At 40.6% G+C, this 26,726-nt stretch overlaps 1 protein-coding gene across 22 annotated transcripts in view; it reads right to left on the bottom strand.

Moving 5' to 3' along the window:
• tncb (tenascin Cb) overlaps window positions 1–26,726 on the bottom strand; it is a 366,196-nt gene that overhangs the window by 143,254 nt on the left and 196,216 nt on the right. The window contains exon 3 of one of the 22 annotated variants that reach the window (XM_072565495.1): window positions 4,519–4,592. The exons of the other annotated variants lie outside the window; for them this stretch is intronic. The gene's annotated coding sequence lies outside the window, so the exon portion shown is untranslated. The remainder of the gene's footprint in view (window positions 1–4,518; window positions 4,593–26,726) is intronic. 22 annotated transcript variants of the gene reach the window in all.

Below are 26,726 nucleotides of genomic sequence, written 5' to 3'. Positions count from 1 at the left end.
GGGTGGGAGGAGGTGTAATCTAGGTAGCTGTGGGAGCCGGTCAGTTTATAGTAAATGTCCGTGTTGAGTTGGTCGCCCAAGATAGAAATGGAGAGTTCTAGGAAGGGGAGGGAGGAGTCTGAGATGGTCCAAGTAAATTTGAAGTCGGGAAGGTGTTGGTAAAATGGATGAACTGTTCAACCGCCTCGTGGGAGCACCACCCCCCACCTTTTCCTCTGCTACATCGGTGACTGTATCGGTGCTACCTCGTGCGCCCACGAGGAGGTTGAACAGTTCATCCACTTTACCTACACCTTCCACCCCGACCTCAAATTTACCTGGACCATCTCAGACTCCTCCCTCCCCTTCTTAGACCTCTCCATTTCTATCTTGGGCAACCGACTTAACACAGACATTTACTATAAACCGACCGACTCCCACAGCTACCTAGATTACACCTTGCCCCACCCTGCCCCCTCTAAAAACGTCATCCCAAATTCCCAATTCCTTCGCCTCCACCGCATATGTCCCAGGAGGACCAATTCCAATACCGAACAACCCAGATGGCCTCCTTCTTCAACGACCCCAATGTCCCCTTAGAGGTGGTTGATGATGCTCTCCACCACATCTCCTCCACTTCCCGCTCCTCCACCCTTGAACCCCGCCCCTCCAATCACCACCAGGACAGAACCCCACTGGTCCTCACCTACCACCCCACCAACCTCCAGATACATCCTATCATCCTTCATCATTTCCGCCACCTCCAAACAGACCCCACCACCAGGGATATATTTCCCTCCCCTCCCCTATCAGCGTTCCGGAAAGACCACTCCCTCCGCGACACCCTCGTCAGGTCCACATCCCCCACCAGCCCAACCTCCAGTCCCGGCACCTCCCCCTGCAATGGCAAGAAATGCAAAACTTGTGCCCACACCTCCCCCCTCACTTCCCTCCAAGACCCCAAGGGATCCTTCCATATCCATCACAAATTCACCTGCACATCATTTACTGCATCCTCTGCACCCCATATGGCATCCTCTACATTGGGGAGACAGGCCACCTACTTGCAGAACTTTTCAGAGAACACCTCTGGGACACCCGCATCAACCAATCCAACTGCCCCGTGGCTGAATACTTTAACTCCCCTTCCCACTCCGCCAAGGACATGCAGGTCCTTGGCCTCCTCCATCACCAGACCATGGCAACACAACACCTGGAGGAAGAGCGCCTCATCTTCTGCCTAGGAACCCTCCAACCACAAGGGATGAATGCAGATTTCTCCAGCTTCCTCATTTCCCCTCCCCCCACCTTGTCTCAGTCCCAACCCTTGGACTCAGCACCGCCTTCTTGACCTGCAATCTTCTTCCCGACCTCTCCGCCCCCACTCCATCTCTGGCCTAACACCCTCACCTTAACCTCCTTCCACCTATCGCATTCCCAACGTCCCTTCCCCAAGTCCCTCCTCCCTACCTTTTATCTAAGCCTGCTTGGCACACCTTCCTCATTCCTGAAGAAGGGCTCATGCCCGAAACGTCGATTCTCCTGCTCCTCGGATGCTGTCTGACCTGCTGCACTTTTCCAGCAACACATTTTTCAGCATCATCATTGCAATGTCAATCACTGATTCCAATACTACAGATAATAAGTGAGCTCTTGTCAAAGAGAATCTCTTTCTTTAATCAGCTCTGGTACTATTCCCTTTCCACAAGATTATTTTTTGGTTCATGTTAGCATCTACAACATTTGGCATTCAATAGTCGGTGAGATATTCTACAGTTGCTGAGAAAACTGTTGACAATCCAAAGGCTGAATGGCCTCCTTTCTGTACCACAAGTGAGTCTATGACTCATTTGTGGTGCAGTACATAATTTTGAGTGGAACCTGAGTAATTGTGGTCATTTCCTTTAGTTGCTTTGGATTACTCAGCTTCATAAACAGCATGTTCTTTTATTTGAATGCAAGCTACAAACATAAATATTGCAGGGAGATTTCCTCTGACTGCAATCAAGCAGAGAGGTCATTGTGATTAATTTAGAAAAGTTACATCCTCTGGTCAGCATGTGCTATCACATCATAAACACATCTCAGGAATTAAAATTCGGCCTAAGTTGGCATTAGAAACATTGAAAAATGGTCTCTTTATCTCTGCTTCTAGGAAAACTTTGCAAATGTTTTCTGATTTTGTTTGAGATAATCAAAGGATTTCCTCACTAAGGATACTAAGGTCTAGTCTTTGTCCAAGAATTGGGTGTGCAGAGTAAGGGGAATTCCCAGCTCTGTGAGCCTGACTTTTAATAATGGATGGCTATTCTGGAATTTTGACCCTGAGTCCATGCTATATTCTAAATTGAGGGTGGATGACCCCAGAAATAGCGAAGCAAATTCCAGCCAAAGAGCAAGGCCAGGTGCAAGATCGGGCTCAGGTCTCCACCACAGAGTCCAAAATTTACTTCTAAAGAATAAAACATAAAAGCATCCTTTCAGACTCTCCTGTCACTCCCACTTCTCATGCACTTTCATACCAACCCAAGCCACCTGTACTCACTCCCAAAGACACAACAACCCAAAGAAGCCCAAACATATAAATAGAAAGCAGGAATCATGTACAGTGCTTCACCTGAGGCCCACTGAAAATGTTACCTAGTAGGGTAACAAAACATCTGGAAATGAACCTTCCAGCTCAGTGAGCAAACCTACATCTAGAACCTCAACATGAGCTACAAATCTTCTCAAATCCCGCTAACTCACTCCCCATAACCCTTCATAATATCCTTGCCAACAATGGTTTTCTACCCACACCCTACATGCCAACATGCCTGCTATGACAATCTATGTCCCTGCAACCACTCCTGAAAGCCCTTTATAGTCCCTATACTAAACAATGCACCCCACCTAAATGCAAGACACTTTCTAACCCCTATGTAGACCTATACTCTCTGCCCAGCTCATTGCTCTTTGCAGCCTTTCTGTCACCTTAGTACCAACTGTTGCCAACTCATATCACCCACCATCATCCTTTGCCCTTGTAAACCCTTTGGGAACAAGAGTGTTGACGTTTCATCCTCAGATGCTGCCTTGTCCTGTATTGCTTTTCCAGCCCCATACTTTTCGACTCTGACTCTCCAGGATCTGCAGTCCTCACTTTCTCCCTTATACTGTATCTATTGTCAGCTCATCCAGTTTTCAACAGTGGCAGACTGCACAACCCGTGCAACAGTGGCATAAAACTTAGTTCTATAAGTAGAAGTGTTCATTCCAGACTTCACTACACTTGGTTAAAAAAAACTGTATTTCTTAAAAACTCACTTACAATATTCATATTCATTCAACTACATGACATCTGATATAAAAACATTGTTCATTTGCACAATCCCTTATGACAACAAACACTAGAATTCATAGTCTTACTTCACACAGTTATAAATCAAACTGGGATAAGGCCAAAAGTTTCTTATTTTCCAAAGGGCTAACTTTGATAATAAAGTTCAAGTATACTCCAATAGGTCCTACTGTGTATACTTCAGTTTTCATACTCTGGGGAGCCAAAATCTAACATAGCTGGAGGCAACTTATAACATGGCTAGGTGCCTCCATGACCTGCATGAGTGTGAAACATGAATGCTTCCCATTTACTCCCCCATGAAAAATGAACTTGGAAATTTCCAGGTGAAAGTGAGTACTGCAGATGCTGAAGATCTGAGTCAAGATTAGAGTGGTGTTGGAAAAGCACAGCAGGTCAGGCAGCATCCGAGGAGCAGGAAAATTGATGTTTCAGGCAAAAGTTAATTCCTGAGGAAGGGCTTTTGCCCAAAGCAAAATTTTAATTCAATTTTCCTGCTCCTTGGATGCTGCCTGACCTGCTGTGCTTTTTCCAGCACCACTTTAATCTTGTAAATTTCCAGGCTCATCTGTCTTTTTAATCATGGCAAAGAGATTATTTAGTATGGCAAAAATCTAGATTGAAATGTATCAATGATTTGGAGATGCCAGTGTTGGATTGGGGTGTACAAAGTTAAAAATCACACAACACCAGGTTATAGTCCAACAGGTTTAATTGGAAGCACACTAGCTTTCGGATTGCTGCTCCTTCAACCACCTGATGATTTTTAGAGATGTATCAAGAATATTATCAATGTCTTTTACTAGGATTAATACCAAAACAACACCCTAATTGTCATTCTTTGTATCATATTTAGCAAATTTCTATGTAATCATCACCTTATAACATTAGTGACCCAGATTCTGTTATTTAATAAAATGGTGAGGATGTAAGCACTCACTGTTGGCACAGAATAAACTGGAGAGCAACTTCTGGCATTAGACATTGTGACAGGTTGGTGATGTAGTAGTAACGCTACCTGGACACATAATCCAGACATGGAGCATTGCCCTGAGGACATTAGTTCAAAACGACAATGGCAGCTGGTTAATTCAATTGTTAAATTCAATTAATAAATCTGACTGACAAAACCAGTCTCCGTGACAGTATTGATACATACATATTAAAAACGTGGTATGTCTTAAATAATGTCAACCTACCTTATATTGGCTCTGAAAAGTACATTTTATAAGTTTGGCATCTCATTCCTTCAGATGTCAATGATTGCTGAAAACTTAAAAATACATTGTATATTACTTTTCTTATCTGTTTTAACTTTACTTTAAACTTGTAATTATTTCCTTTGGTTTATTTTGCTTTCTACACCTGATTTCAAAGTTTAACTGCTTGAACTTAATTTTCTTGGTTCATATTCTCCATGCCTCAGTGTGGATTGTTCAATTTAGTTTGTGAGACTTGAAGCTGGAAGAGCACAGCTGGTCAAACAGCATCCGAGCAGCAGGAAAGTCAACATTTCAGTCTGAAACCCTTCGTCCTGCTCCTCAAATGCTGACTGACCTGCTGTGCTCTTCTAGCTTCACATCTATTGACCCTAACGCCCAGCATCTGCAGTCCTTATGGTCTTGTAGTTTGTGAGACTTATCATATTCACACAATGGTTTGAATTAATGCTCAACTGAGAATAATTTTGAGGGCAGGTTTGGGAATGATGATGTAATTAATGCCCACTTTCGAGCCAATGCCACTGGCGCTGGTAGTCACCCAATGGTTTGCACAGCATCACTATGAAGTAAACTCAAAAGCCAACCCATCGGATTTGTGTGGAGGTGCCAAGGGAGAGGGCGGCCTTGATCTTCAGTGGGTGGGTTGTCAACAATCACTATTGCTCCTGCTGGTGCTTCCTGCAACATACAGCTGCCAGCCTCTGAATGGTTGGCAGCTTTGAGCAGTGAGACCTCTGCCCTGCAGCCCCTGATCCCAGAAAAGGTCCATCGCTGTACACCTAAATGCTCAATGCAGCTGACCTTTCAAAAGGAGGTGGCACACAGCTCTCACCAGATCTCGTGCAAGCAGATGGAATTCCAGTGTCTTTATTAAGTACTGATCAAGTGCCTCAGGTTCTCCTTTGAGTGTGTCAAACTGAGATTAACATCTAATCACCACCAGTTGCAACACAAAACCCCATACAGAATGTGTGGGGAAAAATACACCAATAAGTAATGCCAAGCATTGTTCGCTCACCAGTCGTCCAGTTTTTGCAACCAACCTCTCTACAGATGCCATCTGACCTGCTGAATGTTTCCAGAACATTGAGGGCATTTTAGGTTTCTAACATCTGCTGGATTTTGTTTAGCTTAGACAATGTGTTCCAGTTTCATATCATGTACTCAGGATTTTAAAACAATGAACTGGGTTTCTATCCAGCAACACACAAAAAGCAACTCAGTCCATCTTGGTTGTAGCAGCCCTTTGTGGGCACCATCCAATTAGTCCAATATTTTCCTGGAGCTATGCAAACTTTCTTTTTCATCTCAAGTATGCATCTAATTCCCTTTTGAAGTTTATGAAACAATCTGCTTCCATTAAGCTTCTATTCCAAATCATGAACTACTTGTTGTGTCTAAAAACATTTCCTTGTCTTCCATTGGTTTCTTTCCCCAGTAATCCTACATCAACCTCCTTTGACTTAGTAACCCTTCTGCCAGTGTGAACAGTTTCATTGGGAATGAAAATAAAATCCTCCAGGATTTCTGTTTTTGATTGCTGTTCACTGCAATGAAATCTGGAGCTGATGGGATATTGGGTGAGGTCTGTGAAGGAATAGTATAAAATGGCCCTGTTGTTTAACAGCCTATTAATTTAAGATGTGACACAGGTCACTCAAGTGGGCTTTGAAAGTCTACAGATCTGCACTGAACTGTAACTTTGCATTAGTCAATACCTTCAGGCTAGTGCAGAAGGAAAAGAGACTTTTATAAACAGTATGTTGTAATGGTCTTCTTTCTTTTTTCTTAGAGTAGATTGGAGCATCACAAAGCAGCTAGTTTAATTAGGGCTAGATTGGTACAGTTACTACATCTAATAATTATGTAAGGGAGATGAGTTATTAATTTGCATTGCTGGAATATGTTGCTTATCTACATAAGTGTAAAGTAGTAGCCTGTTATCTTTTGATGCCATCGACCACTTATGTTGAATTGCTACTGAAAGAGAATATTTAAATTTTAATAAATCAAAATCCTTCAATCATCCAGAAAGAAAAAATAATCCTTTAAAGCACATCACCTGACAAACTGAGTAGCTGGGTAAGAAAATAACATGTTGCCTCTTGACATCGAACCTCCCTCTTAATACAAAAACCACAGGGATACAATGTTTAGGTGTGTACTTTCTACATAATTGGACACCACAGGCATCAGATTAAAACAAATCTTTGAAGTTTGTTATTACTTTGCTTTGCAATTACTTTTAGAAATCGCTCAAAATACCGTCTATTCTTCTTTCACCTGTCTCTAATTTGCATAGCTCTGACTTGGCTAATTAGAGCATTTGGATTGAGTTGATACATGTTTTGAACAAAGTCGTAAAAATAAGCACAACGCATTTGAATATAGTCAATTATTTTTATTTGTTTCCTGTAATTCTATAAGGAACTCACATTTTAAATAGTTTTTCACAATATTCTGAAAGTGAAGCGCAACGTATACAATTAATTGCTTCTTGAACTCAATGCTGTAGAAATTTGTTGGCAATGCTTCAGTTTTCCATCTATAAAACGGTTGGCTACATGTCTGTAATGTGCTCAACAAAGGCATAATTTTTGCCGATCTGTATTGGCCAGCACATTTTCCTTCTTAAAGGAGAAAATGCGAGTGTGGACAGGCTGCTTTCCTGGTGGCAGGCTTCAGGTTCAAACTGTGTGTGACTTTCTTCAGCATGGGAGTGTGTGTTTGTGATATCCTTGTGAGGCACTTAGAGAAAGGACTTACCATGACCAAATTGTCAGTGTAATCTGGGAGGGGTGGCGAAGTAAAGGCTGCAATTGTGGCAGAGCATGTGAATTTGAGAAGCAGAAGTGGTGCAGTATGATGGGAATGCCAGAAAATGGTTAGGAAGAGGCAATAGAAAACAGAAGCAGAATGTGAATGAGCAGTATTCTTACCATGATATGGTCACTAATTTCTTCCCATTGTTATAACATGTCCTGGGAATTAAACCTCCAGCATGATCTCTGCAGCAATCGCTTGTCATCTGGTTACAGACCTGTCATTTGGAATATGCACTGCTTCCTATAGCTGCCCACGTGACTCTCTCATGATCCCTCTCCTCCCATTTACCACCTGATGTTGTATTTTCCAACACAACATCAGCAAACTTGGGGAGTACCCTATTGTGTTCTACTGCAGCTGGTTTTTTCCAACCTGGAAAACTTGCAGCTGTAAGACCAGGAGAGGAACTGGATCATTCGGCCCATCAAGTCTGCTCCACCATTCAATGAGATCATGGCTGATCTGGTCATTACCAGCTGCTCTTTCTTTCCTTTTCCTCACGACACTCTTACAGTTGAATGATCTGCCTGTCTATCTCAGTCTTGAATGTACTTAACGACCAAGACTCAAAGGCCCTCTGTGGTCAAAACTTCTGCAGATTCACCACTGTCTTGAGAGAAAAAAAAACTCATTTCCATTTTACTTCTTACTCTGAAACTATGCCAGAATGCATGATGCCTTCAAGAGGGATTGGTTTTGTTAAGTGATCCTTTACTTCCACAAAGAAAGCACAATATCAGTGGCTGCAGGTCTAAGTCATTTTAATAACCTCTCACAAAACAGTTAACGTGGTACCTAGGACTTTGTAAACAAGCAGGAGAGATGTGCCCCGACAGACACAGGCTCATTTTCAAGTATGATCACATTTCTGGTGACTGTTTTGGAAAATTTTGTAGATGTCCTGCACTCTGAGAGATCCAAGGAGAAAGGGGAGACAAAGCAGACAGACAATGAGTATTGTTACTGGAGGGACAAATGCTCTTCAAAAAAGGCAGAGTTCTTTTTTCAAAAGGTGCCATGGGACTTTTAAATATTCATGAGTAAGTCTACAGAACTTTGATTGAATGCTGCATCCAAAAGTTGGTTCGTTTAACGCTGCAACACGTCTTTAAGCTACATCAGAGCATCAGTCTGGCTCATGTGCTCGAGTCCTCATGGACTTTAACACAAAGCTTCTGATTCTGAAAGGGAAATGCTGACATGAGAATAAACCAAGATTTATATTTCCTCATCGGTCTTAAAAATATGTCACCAGAACTTTTCCCCAACAGGCCTTGAAATTTAAAAACCTGGCATCATCCACTCATTTTTGAAGGAAATCTCTTCTCCTGACATGTTTTTCTCAATATCTGTGGGTTTTTGTTTAGCCAAAAGCATGACAGTATTGAAATGTAATGAAAGCAGAAAGTTTTTGTTCCTTGTTTCTTTCATTTTGGATAAACTCAGAAGCTCTGGCAACACCTGTGAAGAGGTAAACAGAGGTTAAAAACAATGACTGCAGATGCTGGAAACCAGATTCTGGATTAGTGGTGCTGGAAGAGCACAGCAGTTCAGGCAGCATCCAAGAAGCAGCAAAATTGACGTTTCGGGCAAAAGCCCCTCATCAGGAAGACAGGCAGAGTGCCTGAAGGGTGCAGAGATAAATGAGAGGAGGGTGGGGGTGAGGAGGAAGTAGCATAGAGTACAATAGGTGAGTGGGGGAGGGGATGAAGGTGATAGGTCAGGGAGGAGGGTGGAGTGGATAGGTGGAAGAGCTTCAGGGCAGAGGAAATGACCTGGGAGTTGCAGTGGGAGAGGGACTCCCTGAGATTCTTGTAGAGAGAGGAGGAAAACTTCTTCAAGGCAGGCATCCTTGCAAGAGGATTCGCAGTAGGGTTAAAATCAACAAGGTAAAACCAATGACTGCAGATGCTGGAAACCAGAGTTTAGATTAGAGTGGTGCTGGAAAAGCACAGTAAGTGAATGTACACAGACAGGAGATGGGTCAGTTAAGGTAGAAAAATGGTAACCCTTTTAAGATCTTGCAGTTTAAAGTGATCCATGTCACTGAATTCTGAATTCCAAATTGAAGCAAAGTAGATGATGATCACAAGTTGGAATGCAGCAATGTGGTTCCATACAGTAAGTTAGAAAGGGAGGAATGCTACTTGCCTAAAAGAAATGTGATCCATGCAGAATTTAGCTACTTTAGCATTATTAGACTTATTTCTATTAATCCCCTCTTTTGTACATCCACTGAAACCTCGGCACCTCGCTTGTGGAATCAGAAATAATTCTGTGGTCCTTTTATCCTGTCGATTGAAATAATAATGCGCTATCCTGACCTTGATTGACAAATTTGTCAGACTTCCAAGAATGGAAGCTTTAGCTGCCTTTAAACAAATTTTATTTTTACTTGAAGCAATCAATCAATAGAGACCAGAAAATGTGGACATTAGGGTACAACAGATGATACTGTAGGGGAAGGCCTTGGACAGATTTGTACAATACCTTTTAAATACAATCTGTTCAGCCACAGGTAGCCCTTGTAGGTTAGTAAAGACAAGGATGATGAGTGAGATGATCATGTGCTTCAAGTAAGGCTTAATACACATCAGTTTAATGCACTCTGACATTTCAGGAAAGAGAACAGTCAAAAGTGCAAAAGAAAGGCACAAAAATATTGGGGAAGAAAAAGAAACACCTAGTAAAACCAAGTCATTCTGTAAACAAATAGATAAGCCCAAGGCTGGAAACAAAAAGGTCCAGACCAAATCTGAAGAACAGCTGAAATGGAACAATTGCAAATATCCAAATTGACTAAAGGAAAGAATTAGAAAACAGTCAAAAGGGAGCAAAGGATAAGGTGAAGAATAGGCAAATTGGCAAGTAAAAGTCTGACAAATCTATCAATGAAGGTCAGGATAGTGCATTATTATTTCAATCGACAGGATAAAAGGACCACAGAATTATTTCTGATTCCACAAGCGAGGTGCCGAGGTTTCAGTGGATGTACAAAAGAGGGGATTAATAGAAATAAGTCTAATAATGCTAAAGTAGCTAAATTCTGCATGGATCACATTTCTTTTAGGCAAGTAGCATTCCTCCCTTTCTAACTTACTGTATGGAACCACATTGCTGCATTCCAACTTGTGATCATCATCTACTTTGCTTCAATTTGGAATTCAGAATTCAGTGACATGGATCACTTTAAACTGCAAGATCTTAAAAGAGTTACCATTTTTCTACCTTAACTGACCCATCTCCTGTCTGTGTACATTCATTTACTGTGCTTTTCCAGCACCACTCTAATCTAAACTCTGGTTTCCAGCATCTGCAGTCATTGGTTTTACCTTGTTGATTTTAACCCTACTGCGAATCCTCTTGCAAGGATGTCTGCCTTGAAGAAGTTTTCCTCCTCTCTCTACAAGAATCTCAGGGAGTCCCTCTCCCACTGCAACTCCCAGGTCATTTCCTCTGCCCTGAAGCTCTTCCACCTATCCACTCCACCCTCCTCCCTGACCTATCACCTTCATCCCCTCCCCCACTCACCTATTGTACTCTATGCTACTTTCTCCCCACCCCCACCCTCCTCTCATTTATCTCTGCACCCTTCAGGCACTCTGCCTGTCTTCCTGATGAAAGGCTTTTGCCCAAAACGTCGATTTTGCTGCTCCTTGGATGCTGCCTGAATTGCTGTGCTCTTCCAGCACTACTGATCCAGAAAGAGGTAAACAGAGTTAACATTTCGAGTCCAGTGACACTTCTCTGGAATTTCTGAGGAAGAGTTACAGGCTGGAAATAAAAACTCGGTTTCAGCATTTTCTGCTTTTATTGCAATAGAATCCCTACAGTGTGGAAACAGGTTATTTTGCCCAACAAGTCCACGCTGATTCTCCGAACAGCACCCCACTCACACCCCCTTATCCTATTCCTGCGTTTTCCATGGCTAATCCACCTAACTTACACATCCCTGGATATTATGGGCACTTTAAGCATAGCCAATCCACCTAACGTGCACATCTTTGACTGTGGGAGGAAGCCAGAATACGTAGAGGAAACCCACATAGACACAGGGAGAAAATGCAAAGTCCACAAAGACATTGCCTGAGGCTGGAATTGAACCAAGGTCTCTGGTGCTGTGAGGCAGCAGTGCTAACCACAGAGTCACCAAGCCACCTGCAATTCTCTAGCATTTGAAACACTTTGTTTTTATTAACGTTTTGCAATGTGCTTGGTTATCAAGCAGAGGGCAATCTGTTGGTACATTTTATGAGGTTGCTAAGTCCTGGAATATTAAAAGATAGGGTCTGCTGGGATACCTTTGAAACTATACTGAGGGGGCCTACTCAAAAACCTTCCAGCAAGAATGAAAATGACTAACTGTGTATTCATCATATAAATACAGACATCATTGTGGTTGAAAGTTTATATCCTCTGACTTGATGCATGCCAATCTCAACTATGTTTTTATTTGGCTCACTTAGTCAATGAAATAGAAAATTCCTTCGGCATAGAATCCCTACAGTGTGGAAGCAGGCCATTTGGCCCATCAAGTTCATGTTTACCCTCTGAGGAGCTTCCCGCCCAGATTCACCCTTCTACCCTGTCTCTGAAGTTCCCATGGCTAATCCACCTCACTTGCACATCCCTGGACACTATGGGAAACTTAGAATGGCCAATTCACCTAGTCCAGGAGAAGGTAAGGACTGCAGATGATGGAGAGTCAGAGTTGAAAAGAGTTAACATTAGAAAGCACAGCAGGTCAGGCAGCATCCAGGGAGCAAGAGAATCGACGTTTCAGCATAAGCTCTTCACCTGCTCCTTGGATGCTGCCTGACCTGCTATGCTTTTCCAGCATCACCCTTTTTGATTCAATCCACCTAACCTACACAGTTTTGGACTGTGGGAGGAAACCGGAGCACCTGGAGCAAGCCCAAATAGACACAGGGAGAGTGTGCAAACTCCATATAGACAGTTGTCAGAGTGTGGAATTGAACCTGGTGCGGTGTGGTAGTAGTGTTAACCACTGAGCCACAGTGCCACCCAGAAAATGAACAGCAAATCAATATCTTCTTGTGGCTTTAAGCTTGAAACCAAAAAGATTTTTGAATAAAAAGAGTTACATTGAAAAGCACCTTACACAACTTAACAACATGCCGTATGTACTTTACAGTCAATTGAAAGCGTAGTCTCTATTGTAATGTCAAAAATGCAACAGCCAATTTATGCACAACAAAATCACACAAACAACAATATGATTTGACCGTTCAATCAAATACAAAATCAAAAATGTTACCATAAAGCATAAGTCAGCAACATTCCTCAGGTATTGTGGTGTAAGTAGCTAAATGGAATTTTCAGGCACTGTTTTCTCCACCTCGTTCTCTGTGCAGAAGTAATATAAATTTGACTTTGAACTTTCTTTTACATTCTTTCATCGGTCATATACCACGAAGAAGTATTCAGAAATCTAATAACAGCCTCAGAGAAACCTTCTGACCTCAATGAGATGTCTTCCAGGCTTGCTAAGGCTCCAGGGAAACTAACTTGAAACCTTAAGCCATAATGCACCATTGTTGTAGTTGAAGAAAATTCTATCATCTTGCTATGGAAAAGCAACAAATAGATCAAAGATGGGGGTTGGAGGTGATGGGGGCAGATATAGGTTTAGACAAGAGTGACAGGAAAAAGCCAACACCGGGGAGTCTTTTGCCCATATACTTCAGGCAGAATTAACGGAATCACTGATCTGCATATTGTGTTTGCACTGGCTCTTCAAAAGAACATTCACCAACTGACTATTCTCCTATCTTTTCTCCATTGCACCTGCTTGTTCTTTCTTTTCATGTAACCCTGCTCTTTGCAGCTCGGGGCAGATTTGCTCCTCAGGGAACAACCAGTTCACTGGGGCAATCAAGATGAATCTGCATTGAAGTCGTGTGAGAAGAGCAATTTCCCCCCTTTACCACTCAAAAATGAGTCAGAGATTACTCAGAATGCCAGTCGTATGCATATATTTCCTTACTAAGCCAAAGCAGAATTCAACAGCAACAACTTATATATTTATATAGCCCCTTTAGCAGCAAACAGATTACATTACATTATAAATCAATTAGTATTCTCCTGTCATTAAGTATAAGTGTTAGTTTTCTCTCTGAATTTCTTGTGAATTGTTTTGATGAGAGCAAGAAAAAAGGCTTCAACAAAATGTGTCTTTTCTCAGCAATGCATAAATTTTGTATAACCAAATTGTGATTAATAAACTTTTGTGCTTTTGATCAAAGAACGTTAATAGCACTGTGGGAATATGTTGAGTAACTTATCGCCATGCTAACCTAACTGAAAAAAATTATGATCTACCATGCCAGATTTCACTCTGAGACCTGATTTCTCCAGAATTGCCAATAGTTTGGATTATAACATCAGTACATATCAAACTGTTGGGAATTATCTAAGCCTTTTTTACAGAGTAGTGAATCTATGGGTATTTCTACTGCAACAGAGCTGTTGAGGTGGGGTAATGAAGTTTATTCAAGGATTAGATAGACAGATTTTTAGTCAATAAATGAGTCAAGGGTTTTGAGGGAAAATCAGGACAATGGAGTTGAGAATTATCACATCTGTCATAGCCTCACTAAATGGCAAAGCTAAATCAATGGGCTGAATGGCCTACTATTGCTCCTATATCTTATGGTCTTAAGTTTATCTCTACAGGGATTATGCTATAGAGTGATATCACAACTAATTCATTGGGATGATTTTCCTTTATCTTCATGAAAGAGAGTTAACATCTTGGCATGATGCTAAATAAAACATGCATAATGATAGGTGTGAAGGTAAGGAATAAATGTTGGGTCCAAGTCAGGAAGAAAGCCCTTGTTCTCCTTGGGTGGTGCTATATGTTTCATGAGCTTCATGGATTATTGGTTCAATTCTCATCTAAAAGACAGTTTAAAAAATGTGCAGTAGCCCTTCATCTGAAATTAACAAATCAAGGCTTTAAGAGTGAGGCTATATCTTAGGATTTTATGAATATGGGATATGTGTGCTCACACTGAGCCAAATCCAACATTCAAGGAACCTGTTCTCTTTACCTTTATGGCACTAAAATAATCTTTTCTTCCTTGAATAATTCATCAGTTTCCTTAGGTGTAACATTTGAGACGGGTGACCGTGTCATTGCATCAATTATGTAGCTCTGTTGGTACCAATGAACACATCCTGAATGAACTATAGACATTGGAATCCAATTGTCTTAATGTTGTTGCAGAGCTCAAAGGTTCACAGAACAAAGCCATAGTTTTCCAGCAGCCACTTTAATTAACTACAAGTTCTGCTGCACACTACAAAGCACAAATGATCTCACAATAAAATGACGTGTCGAACACTAAGATCTGACAGCTGGTTGCCATAACCAGTATCAGCAGATGATGTACAGAGTGTGAGGTATTTTGATATGTATGATTTTTTTTTCTGGTATTGATTTAAAACCCAGCAAACTTCTCCACAGTTACTTACAGAACTTTGCTCTCCCTTACTGATGTAACTAATAAAACTATGATCCAATTTTATTTAAAACAATCTTCTGGCTTTAGCTCGTATTTTCCACACAAAAAAGGATCCCCAAAGGAACAAACACGTCTTAGGAGGCCCAACGTTAAAATATGCAATTCCCATTTCTCGAGCCAACTTGAAAGATACACTTGAAAGATACATTTATGGAGCTACAGGACTTCCTCTTCCACCTGCAGGAAGAAACTTCTGAGACCGTGAACATGTAAGTTACAGCTTTACAAGTTCCTTCAGTAAAAATACATTAGACTGTGGGATAGAAAAGAATAAATGAAATTACTAATATTGTTCTCAATGATCTAATTTCAACATGATATTCAGTGAGGATTTGAACAAAGGACTTTCTTTAGTGATTAGAACTGTTGTAAATGTGTTATTATTATTCCCAATAATTTTCTTATTAATAAATGCAAGATGGTACCATTGGCAATGTCCCCAGTGGAAACTGTAATTCAATAATTTTGATTGAACGATCTTAATCCAAAACCACTGCGGGATGCAAGGTTTATGAATTCTGCTGTTTATAACAGTGTGATTTTAAATTGGCAAGATGAGTAAAATATCCTTAAAGATGGGCTTACCCTCTCCTGAATACATTAGTTATATGGTTGCAGTATGCAGTGATTTATGACACAGACCACACACATACTGATTGAAGCTTTGAACAGATGGTGTATCAAAAAGTGAGTCATTGTTTTATTCCAACAATCAGAGCTTTTATCCGTAACTCCATTGGACCTGCCCAGAGAGCAGAGACCATTTGTTAAATAGATTGAAGCACTTTGTGAAGAATGAAAAGCTCAGTCATACAATCGGGTTATTCATGGCACCTGGTGTCAATCAGTTTGAAAATCCACTTCATAACTGTGCCAGATATGAATTAATTAATGATAAACAAAGCCTCTAGTTCAAATAAAAGCAAAATACTATTGATGCTGGAAATCTGAAATAAAAACAGAAACTGCTGGAGAGGGTCAAGCAGCATCAATGGAGAGAGAAACAGACTTTTGTTTTGAGTCCAATGAGTCTTCTTTGGAACTGTTCTGAATAAAAATCATTGAACTTGAAATGTGATCTCTGTCTCTCTCTCTCTCTCTCTCTCTCTCTCTCTCTCTCTCTCTCTGTCTCTCCACAGATGTTGCCAGACCTGATGAGTTCCTTCAGTTATTTCAACAAAACCCTCCGAATCAACAGTTTTACAGAGAAATTGATGGAGTGGAGAAACACACAATGTCAAAACACAGCTTTAAATCTCAGAATGCCACATCGTAAAAGTAATATTTAACATTTGAATAAAAGCAAAATGCAGCAGAATGCTGGAAATCAAAAAATAGTTGGAGAAACTCAACAGTTTGGTAGCATCTGTTAAGAGAGAAACTAACTCACCTCCTGACTCCCCAAATCCAATCATCAACACGGAAGAGTTAGGAGTGTCTTGAAATACTTCCAACTTGCCTGGATGAGTGCAGTTCTGACAACATTCAAACGTTTGACACCATCCAGGATGAAGCAGTATGTGTGATTGGCACCACATCTGCAAACATTCACTTCCTCCACCACCAATGCTCAGTAGTAGCAATATACACCACCTACAAGATGCAGAAATTCATCCAGGCACCTTCCAAACATAGGATCACTTCCATCTCAAAGGATGGGGGCAACAGGTACATGGCAACACCGCCATCTGCAAGATCCCTGCCAAGCCACTTCCCATCCCGAATTGGAAATATATCGCCATGTTGCTGGGTCAAAATCCTGGACCTCCCTTCATTGAGAGTGTACCTTCAGCAAATAGACTGCATCAGTTCAAGGAGTCAACTCATCGCCATCTTTTCATGGTTAACTAGAAATGTCAATAAATACTGGCCCAGGAAGAAATGCTCCTGTTCCTCAAGTGAATTAAAAAAAAACACAATGTGGAGCATTTAGATCATGGCCTATATGTACAATTGTCACAAGCTGGGATCTTAATCATTGTTGAATATTTTTGGAATGATCAATACCGAGCAAAAGTTGGGTAGAGCGCTGCCATTAATCTTCATTTTTACTGTTTTAAATAAAACCTTAAACTGAGGTTGCCATAGCAAGGACCAAGAACAAATGGTCAATGGAAACATATCAAAATATAGTTATCAGGGATGAGGACACCTCCCTCAGGCCTTTTTGATCAATAGTGGTAGTGAATGAACCTTGAGAAAAGAATAAGCACTACTCTTAATCACATGATATTTATTATGTAATAGAAATAGATACAAATCACATTGGCTAGTTAGGCATAATTACAAAGACCATCCGGAGACAAGGATGACACATCTGACCCCATTGGGATCTTCAACCAGATCTCTTGCTTCACTCACCAAAGTTGTAAGACATCACCAGCTTGGGAGTGGCGTAATGCCAATCACCGACATTAACTCTTTCAGAGCTGTTACCTTATTCAACCAAAATCAAGTTTTCAGGACCAAGATCAAATGGTGGCTACTTCACTGCACAGAATGAAAAATTAGTTTGTGAAAGAGACTATTCACTCCCCACCCCACACCCTGCACCCACCTCCCCTCCACCCCCACCCCTCACAAGTCCTTCAGTAGCTGGTTACAAATCTAAGACCTATTGGGGCTTATTCATCTCTCCTTTCAGTTTCAGATTGTTTGCAGATACAAAGTGAGAAAGGAATGTAGAATGATTTTAACTAAACAGCAAAATAGTGTTTTTTTGATTGGTTTCCCTACAGTGTGGAAGTAGGCCCTTTGGCCCAACAAGTCCACACCAACCCTTCAAACAGTAACCCACCCAGACCCATTTCCCTCTGACCAATGCATCTAACACTATAGGCAATTTAGCATGGCCAATTCACCTGATCTGCATAGATTTGGACTGTGGGAGGAAATCCACACAGACACATGGAGAATGTACAAACTCCACACAGACAGTTACCCAAGGCTGGAATCGAACCTGGGTCCTGGGCGCTGTGAAGCAGCAGTGCTAACTACTGAGCCACTATATTGCCCCAAATGTTTAATTTATCACCATGAATGCCTGCACATTAACTTGCTTTCTGCTGAAGGGCCAAGATATTAGGAGATTTAGCTTGTGAGTTTTTTTTAAGTAATATTAATGAAGCGCTTTTGCTGCATAAATCTGTTACAGGACTGCACCAATTTCTGAATTAATGAAATTTTGGACAATACCTTTGTGCTGATAGTTACAATGCAGTTTTAACATTAAAGAATCAGTCCTAATTAGAAGAGAGATTGGGATGTAAACTCTTACAGAATCCAAAAAGTGAAATCCAACTTGCTCATTAATTATGAATCTCTACTGGTAAAACCAAGCGTAAAAACATGACTGCTAGCTGATAGCATTTGAAAATAAAAGATAGTTTTGTTATAAGAGGAGTTATAAATGTGGCAGTCAGAGAGACTTTGGAGTTTTTTTTCTACTATTTGTTTATGCTACATATGATTTGAACAGCAACTAATCAGGTCGGGTGCACAAGAAATGGAATAACTTAATTTGAAAAAGGTAATGTCCATTTAGACTTTAATCACCTGCTTATCTTACATTGAATTTCTTCGTCTCATACAGTGATATGCTTCCAGTGCAGAAATAAAATCCTGAGATGAACTGAAGAATAAGGCTAGCAATTGGATTGCAGGTTGCACTGAGTAAGAAAGTGTTTCAACATCTTCAGGAGACATTGACTTGAATGAGCTTTATTGTCAGATATTCTCATCTGATTTGGATTTCACACGACTTTCTCCTGCCCCATCTCTTCCGATTTTAACTTCACTCTTCATAAAAAGAGGTGATAAATCCATTGCAACTTTTCTCACATTAAACAAAAAACAAACACATATTTGGAACGCAGAAAGGAGAGGTAAAAATATATGATGTCGTGCTCTGAGCCTCCACATTTTCACACATCTGTAGGGCTCCACAATTACTGGGATTGAGCAGTGAAGGAACTACTTGTGTACCGTGGGTCTATCAGTTCTTCATAACTCACTACAAACAGTTGCAATAAATAATCCTTCAGAGTAATGTAAGGAGAGATCGATTCAATTTGTGCATCAGAACAAGAAAGCATTCCAGAGAAGAAGACACCAGCACGTTGGATGTAAATTTCACTAAAATAAACATCAAATGGTACTTTATGTTTGGATCATGGTGAATTCTCTCAGACCTGGAACTCTAAAAATTAATGAGATTAAATTCATGTTCCATCAAAGGGAATTCATTATGACATTAGATGCATATCATATTAACTACATGAATCATCATAAGATAGTAATCTGGAATAGATTTCATTAAAACTGTTTTGCTTTGAACTGAATTCTTTTTTGAAAGGTAACTAAAGGAATTATATATTTTCATTGGTGTTACTGGAATAGCAACAAAATGCTAACCACTCATACATACACTGGCCCTCATCTTCTGATTAACGACGGGAACTCAAATGACCAAGAGCAATCCTTTTAAAGATTGCTCATGTAGTTGTCAACAATATTTACAGCCATACCTTTGGATCTAGCCTGTCCTGGATGCCTCCATTATAGAATACAATACTGGAGGGCAAGATACTGTGGGCGGCATGGTGGTTCAGTGGTTAGCACTGCTGCCTCACAGCAACAGGGTCCCAGGTTCGATTCCAGCCTTGGGTGACTGTCTGTGTGGAGCTTGCACATTCTCCCTGTGTCTGCGTGGGTTTGCTCCGGTTTCCTCCCACAGCCCATAGATGGGCAGGTCAGGTGAATTGACCATGCTAAATTGCCCCATAGTGTTAGATCAATTAATCAGATGGAAATGGGTCTGGGAGGGTTACTCTTTGGAGGGTCAGTGTGGACTTGTTGGGCCGAAGGGCCTGTTTCCACACTGTAGGGAATCTAATCATATGACCCTTTCTCGCTCTACTAGCTGATGTAAAAAGTGTTTCAAACATTCCAACGGGCCTTATACTCGATAGAGTTTGGAAGGATGAGGGGGTATTTAATTGAAATGTACTGAAACTGAAGATGTTTCCATTGGTAGGAGAGTAATGGGAAAACCTTTTAGAACAGAGATAAGGAGAAACTTCTTCAGCCAGAGAATGGTGAATCTATTGAATTCATTGCCACAGAGGGGTGTAGAGGCCAGGTCTTTGGGTATATTTAAGACTGAGATAGATAAATTCTTGAGTACCAAGGGGATCAAGGGTTATGGGCAGAAAGTGGGAAAATGGAGTTGAGAAACCTGTCTGACATGATTGAATGGTAGAGCAGACTTGATGGGCTGAATGGCCTAATTTCTGCTCCTATGTTTTATAGTTTGATGGGTAGTTAGAGGAGGGATAGAGAAGCAGATTGGTGAGGGTGTGCAGAAATGTGATTAGAAGAAGGTGGTAGGCAGGTAAAGGGTTGAAGGTGGCAGATAAATAAGTGAATGTGGATGATAAATGAATTAGGATGTAGAGTGTCAGGTAGGTGAAAGTGACATGTGGATGATGGGTTGGGTGGGTCAAGTCATGATGGTGTTGGGTCAGGTTAGATTGGGTTAGGAGTTGTGTTGTCTTGTGGGAAGATGCCAGTGAGCGGGTTCAATGTTAGGCATAGGCTTAATTAGTTTTATAGTTACTCTGTAGCTGGGGCAGCTTTCAATCTCCCTCACCTTTCCAGGTTAACCATCTCAGTAAGTAAACCAGAACCCGCCAAAGTCTCCAACTCTAATGCAGAACTGGGGGCTTTATGGAGGATTCAAACTTTGCTCGTCAATTCATTGCAGGGTCAGTTGCATTGAGACTTCGACAAGAATCCATCACATAACTCCTGTCTTGAACAGTGACAAGAGGGTTCTTTCAGCTCAGTTGGTTGAATGGCCAGTTTGAGATGCAACATGCTGTTAACAGTGTGAGATTGATTCCTGTACCAGCTGAAGTTACCATGAAGGGCTCTCCTTGTAAACTATCCCCTCACCTCAGGTATGGTAACCCTCAGATGAAACCACCAGCAGTCATCGCTCTCTAATGAGGGTCTAGAAAGACAATGGTGACTTGACCTTTAACATTTCTAAGGATTATCAGATGTGACATTGCTCTGGAAAAGTTATGCTGCATTTCCAACAGGATTGAATGTGACACTTTAAAGCAAAGCAAGAACTTTGAAGCCTTGAATTACTGAGACACTAAATTAAACTCATTTCATTGATTTCGGGTTTTTCATTTGGAACATCATCTCACATCGTTGATTCGAGACTCAATGGGGTACAATGGGATTTTCCCTAACTTGTGAATAATGTCTGTCACTTCCGAAATAGAACAAGACCAGCAAATAGCTGGCTGCAAACTGAATTTATATCTTTCGGGCTACTGCATAAAGATTGCTTCACAAATCGCAAGTCTTCGAATGTTGAAGATTTTAGTTATTCAAACAGACTGTCTTGATTAGCATATTTAGATGCTTTCAAATTCAGGTTAGGATGTTCAGATTGATATCATCTTCTGAAAGATGGCAAGATGCAAATCAAACCTCCTTCGATTCATCATCAATGACAATGAGATGCTCCCATTATTGGACATTTTGATCATCTCTGATTTATGACTGCATCTTTTTAAAAAGCTGCATTTTCACAAGACTGTGGTTAAAGTAGTGACTACAATAACAACTGAATATTTTTGTTAAACTTGTTGTCAATCTGCCTATGTGCTCAGTTCTCCTATTACTTACAGGTATTTCTTATAGGTACGTTTGAGTTGACATTACTTTGTAAAGTTGATAGTAAGCCATTTGGGTAATTCCTTTTAATTATGTCATCTTCTGCTGTGCAAATTCATTGCTTCCTCCACAAGTATATAATGTTATTAAACTTCTGCAGGAAATGTAAAACATTAATCCTTGATTGGCTTTAAGCACTATTACTTTACATCTAAGTAAATAAATGTCTATTTCCATTCACAAGGGATTTAACAGCCAGAAACCTATCACACCAGATAGAAAATCCCTTGTAATGCAAGTCCTGCGATCAGACACACAATAAGTGAGTGCTCACATCTTCCAGAAAGTGTAATAAAGGTCATCCAATTCACTTTCTGAAAATGGTGCAGAGCCAAAGAAAGCAGACACTGCATCAACATCATAAAATCAAGTTCCATCTTAGTTGTAAAGAGAGCCCTTTCAGCTACCATTGGTTCCTACTGAAAACAAAAGTTTTTCTTGTCAGAAAGTGCACAAATGGAAAATGTGGAATATTAAATACACATCACTGTAAATCAATCCAAAGAATTCATTGAAAACTTTCTTTCTCCTTTTGACTGGCTCATGTAATGATGTAATATACTCATAAAAATGTACTGTTTAATTGTCTTCATTTAATCATTTTAACTTGAATAATCGCTGTAGAATCAAATTGTGCAAGTAGATTGCTGTGACTGATCAGACTGTTAAAATTGGGCTGGAAAACATATTTCATGGCAGGGTATGTACAGCAACTGGATAAAAATGTGATTTTTGGAGATCATTAACAGGCAGAGACTGATGATTAAAACAGACGGCTAAAAAAAGAGAAAATTATGAAGATCGTGTTGACTCCCACAGAAAGGGGAAATGAGGCCAACACAAGCAAGATGAAAATAATGTTTTAAACTTTCACTGACAATTTGAAAAGTAAAAACGTTATTTGCTTATATAATTAACAAGGCATTTCAAAACAATTGTTAACGCAGCACTCAAAGATGCTTCTCAGAGATGAAGGAACTGTATTGAGGACCAGGCTTCGGTGTGCCTTTGGTTGCAAACTAGACAGGCAGGAGGCTGGAAGAAGTCAGCAAGCCAGGCATCATCAGCAGGTGGAGAAGCCGACATTTCGGGCGTAACCCTTCAGGGTCCTGAAGAAGGGTTACACCAGAAATGTCGACTTCTCCACTTCCTGATGCTGCCTGGCTTGCTGAGTTCTTCTAGCCTTCTGTCTGTCTAGTTTGGATTCCAGCATCTGCAGCTTTTTTTTTGTCTCTAATTAGGTTACAAACTAGCATCCTGATGAAGTCTGCAGCGAGATGTTGCAATTCCCTGAGATTGTGAAACTGAGAGCAAGCTAGCTCAGGAGGATGGACAATCTGCCATATAAACACCATTAGTTTTTTAAAAAATAATAATTTTAGGGCACTCTTTAGCATTGTCTTATTTTGACTAATATAATGAAATCCAGAAAAGTCAAAAACAAGTAATTATATGTTAAGCACTCCCAATTGTGCTCTGTAGTGTTTAAGTATTTGGGAATGGTTGTGTCTCAGTGGTTTGCTAAGCTGTCTTAACCAATAATATTGAGATCACCGCTCTCCAGGTGCTGTCTATTATTCTAGAGAGCTGACATTATACGTTATGCATAGTCAGCTGAATCGGCACAAAATTGATGTTCTACTTGTGTACATCTCGTAATGCACTGGGAATGCACTGGTGGAAAGGGATAGTTTATCAAGAAAATTATCTTAAAGACTTGATCGCCACTCTTAAACAATTTCAGTTTTCAATGGGTGAAGACAACATGGAAGTAGTGCATCAAATACTGAAGCAGCTTTAGAAATAAAGAAAAATCGTCTTTATATTCAATTAAAATATTCATCAGTAAAATCTCAACATGCCTTGGTACCATTAGACAAGGCAATTAAGAGATTATGGAGACACTTAAATCTGGCAAAAGACACAACGATTGAGTCTGACATCAGACAAAGTGACAATTATGAGGGCCCCAGAAGGAAATAAAGTCTGTCACAAGCTCAGTGATGAAGAAGTAGAAAAGTAACTTACTGCAGCTGCAGGCAGTCTGAAAAGTAAACAGTTCTCCAAAGGTCTGGCAGTACCCATGGGTCAAGAACTAGGAGGTACCATTTCAGAATAGTGACCTGTTAACACAATGATTGAAATATTCTCTCTTCACAAATGGCGCTAGATATGCTAAATTAATTTATTTAAATTAAACTCAATCTGCCGCTCTTCATCCAATTGGTCCATCTGATCAAGGTCCCACTGTATGTTGAGATAAGATCCTTAACTGTTCACAACACCATCTGTTTTAGTGTCATCTGCAAACTTCCTAACCATACCTCCTGCATTCACTCAAAATCATTTATTTTATGACGAAAAGCAGTGGATCCAGCATTGATCCTTGCGGCACACCACTGCTCACAGAACTCCAGGCTGAAACCCTCCAGAACAAGCCTCCACCCACCCTCTGTCTCCTGTCTTCAAGCCAATTTGAATCCAAATGGGTAGCTCCGCTGGATTCCATGTGATCTAACCTTACTAACCAGTCTACCAGGGACAACCTTGTCAAATACCTCGTTGAAGTCTATATAGACAATGTCCACTGCTCTGCTTTCATTAATCTTCTTTGTCACTTCTTCAAAAAACTCAATCAAGTTGGTAAGACACTATTTCCCATGCACAAAGCCATGCCTAATCAGACCTTTCTTTCCAAATGTGACTCTATGATTCTATAAATGCATGTAAATTTTTCCCTCTGAATCCTCTCCAACAACTTACCCACTATTGATGTCAAGTTCACTGGTCTATAGTTCCCTGGCTTTTCTATACTCCCTTCTTAAACACAGTAGCCAACCTCTAATCTTACTTGTGGTTATCAATATTGCAAATATCTCAGCAAGGACTGCAGCAGTCTCTTGCCTAGCTTCCCACAGAGTTCTGGGATGCGCTTGATCTGGCCCCAGGGTTTATCCACCTTTCTATAATACGGACACTTTCCAAGATATCACTATTTATTTCCCCAAGTTCTCTAGCAATGCAACAAGAAGAGGACAATGCAGAAGTAAAATGTATTGCAGTTGAAGATTAGACCAACACGTCCTGACCTCAAAGAGAACAATGTTGAATCTGCACAGTCTTGAGTGCCGTTGTCTGATGATGCACTCACAATCAAAGTACCATCTGAACTGCAGAAACATTTGTGAACTTGTGCTCAATTGTTTAACTGGAAGCTGTTTAGCCTTAATATAATTTGTTGAGGGCCTAAAACAAGAGGCCATTGTCTCAGGTTTCAGGGGAAGCCAATTACAGATAGAGATGAAGAAAAATTCCTTCACTTGGAGGATGGTGAGCCTGTGAAATTCTCGAGTGTAGAAAACTATGGAGGCCAAGTCACTGAAAATATTTTTAAAAGATGTACATACATTTCTGGACACTAACAGCTTTGAGGAATATGGGGAGAGAGTGGGAGTGTAGCGTTCAGACAGAGGATCAGTCATGACCGTATTAATGGGGAAACAATGGGTTAATTAGCCAATCCTGCACCTATTATCTATGGTTCTACTTTTATTAGAAAAGAACAGTGCCTCTCGTGTCGATACTCAATGGTGGTGCATCCTGTATAACTAGTGACTGGACACACACAAGACAAAGTAAAGTCAAAGGAGGACTGGTAGCAGAAAGCTACCTCAAACAGCCCTTATCCATAACCACCTGCTGGTAGAGATGGCAAATACTTCAAGTTGCCAGAGTGAGTGCAAGTGCCAGAATAATGAACAGCCCTGTCAGAAAGGCGACTGAAACCAGCATATGGTAAAAACAAAATCAAAATATAGTGGACAGAGTCATGGTGTGAAGTTTCAGAACTGGATATTGAGTCCAAAAGGCTGTAACAGCCTACTTGGAAGGTGTGGTTCCCCAAGCTTTTGTGAAGCTACACTGGAAAACTGCAGATGGCTGAGGACAAAAATGGGAGTATGAGCATTTCAATGGTTATTGAAGTGGCAGCAAAAGGAAATTGAAAGGCATGTTTGCAGCCTGAATACAGATGTTCTGAAAAGGGATTACCCAATCTGTACTTGGCCATCTAATGTAAGGAGGTTGCATTGTGATCAGAGAGTACAGTGAACTAACCCAAATTGAAAGAAGTGGATGTAAATCACTGCTTTGTCTAGTTGGAATGTTTGAAGCTTGGAGGGGTGAGAACCGAAGAAGTAAGAGAGCAAGTGCTGCATCTCCTGTGATAGCATATGGGAAGGAAACAAAGGTTTGGAGGTGATTAAGAGTGGATTTGGAAGTCATGGAGGGAATGGTCCCTTGGTATACTGATATGGATTAGGTATTTGTTAACATTTTCAACCCACAGAACAGCAATACTGGCTGAAGCCAAGAATGACTTAATTAATGGTATCAAACCTTCCAACTAACTGTATAATCCATGCTGAACTATTGCCTAACTTTTAACAATTACTGCTATTTTTGGGTTTTTTCCCTTTCTCTTATGTGAATCTTCCTTTCAGATTCTCTCCTATTTGAATCAGACAGAAGTCTCTTCAGCACAGGAAGTGTCTTGGTCATTTTGTAATCAAATGCTGGTTATTTTCCAGACACATTTCCAGAGTGCATCAGAAACCACAGTAGTCTCTGAGAAGTCAGAGCGTATGCATAACAAATGATATCACACAGTGAGTTCATTGTTAGTTTTGTTTTAATAATGGAATCAACCACAATTAACTTCTAAATGTTAGCACATCCCCACGTTGCCTTGGGGATACTGGAGATGGTCCAGAGCTAAAGAAGCAATAATCTTTCATATAAGGCACTTTGGGTCATTTTCTGGTACCAGTTACTTCATTTGTGAGGCACCCAATATTTGGAAATGACAAGAAAAGAGTGATTGCCCCTTGAGGGATGCCTGATGTGACTTTCAGGTCAGCCTGAAAACTCTGCAGCTTGTATATACAAATTAAAGTCCCCATTTTCAATTCTCAAGTGCAAGTGGCTAGAGTGGTGTGTGCGATACATTCAATCCAGTGTACTGGGTGGTGACTGGTCTATCTTGTATTCTAACTG

This window comes from Chiloscyllium punctatum, chromosome 49 (assembly GCF_047496795.1).
Source record: "Chiloscyllium punctatum isolate Juve2018m chromosome 49, sChiPun1.3, whole genome shotgun sequence".
In the NCBI taxonomy this organism is placed as follows: domain Eukaryota; kingdom Metazoa; phylum Chordata; class Chondrichthyes; order Orectolobiformes; family Hemiscylliidae; genus Chiloscyllium; species Chiloscyllium punctatum.
This window is presented reverse-complemented; position numbering and strand designations above follow the sequence as displayed.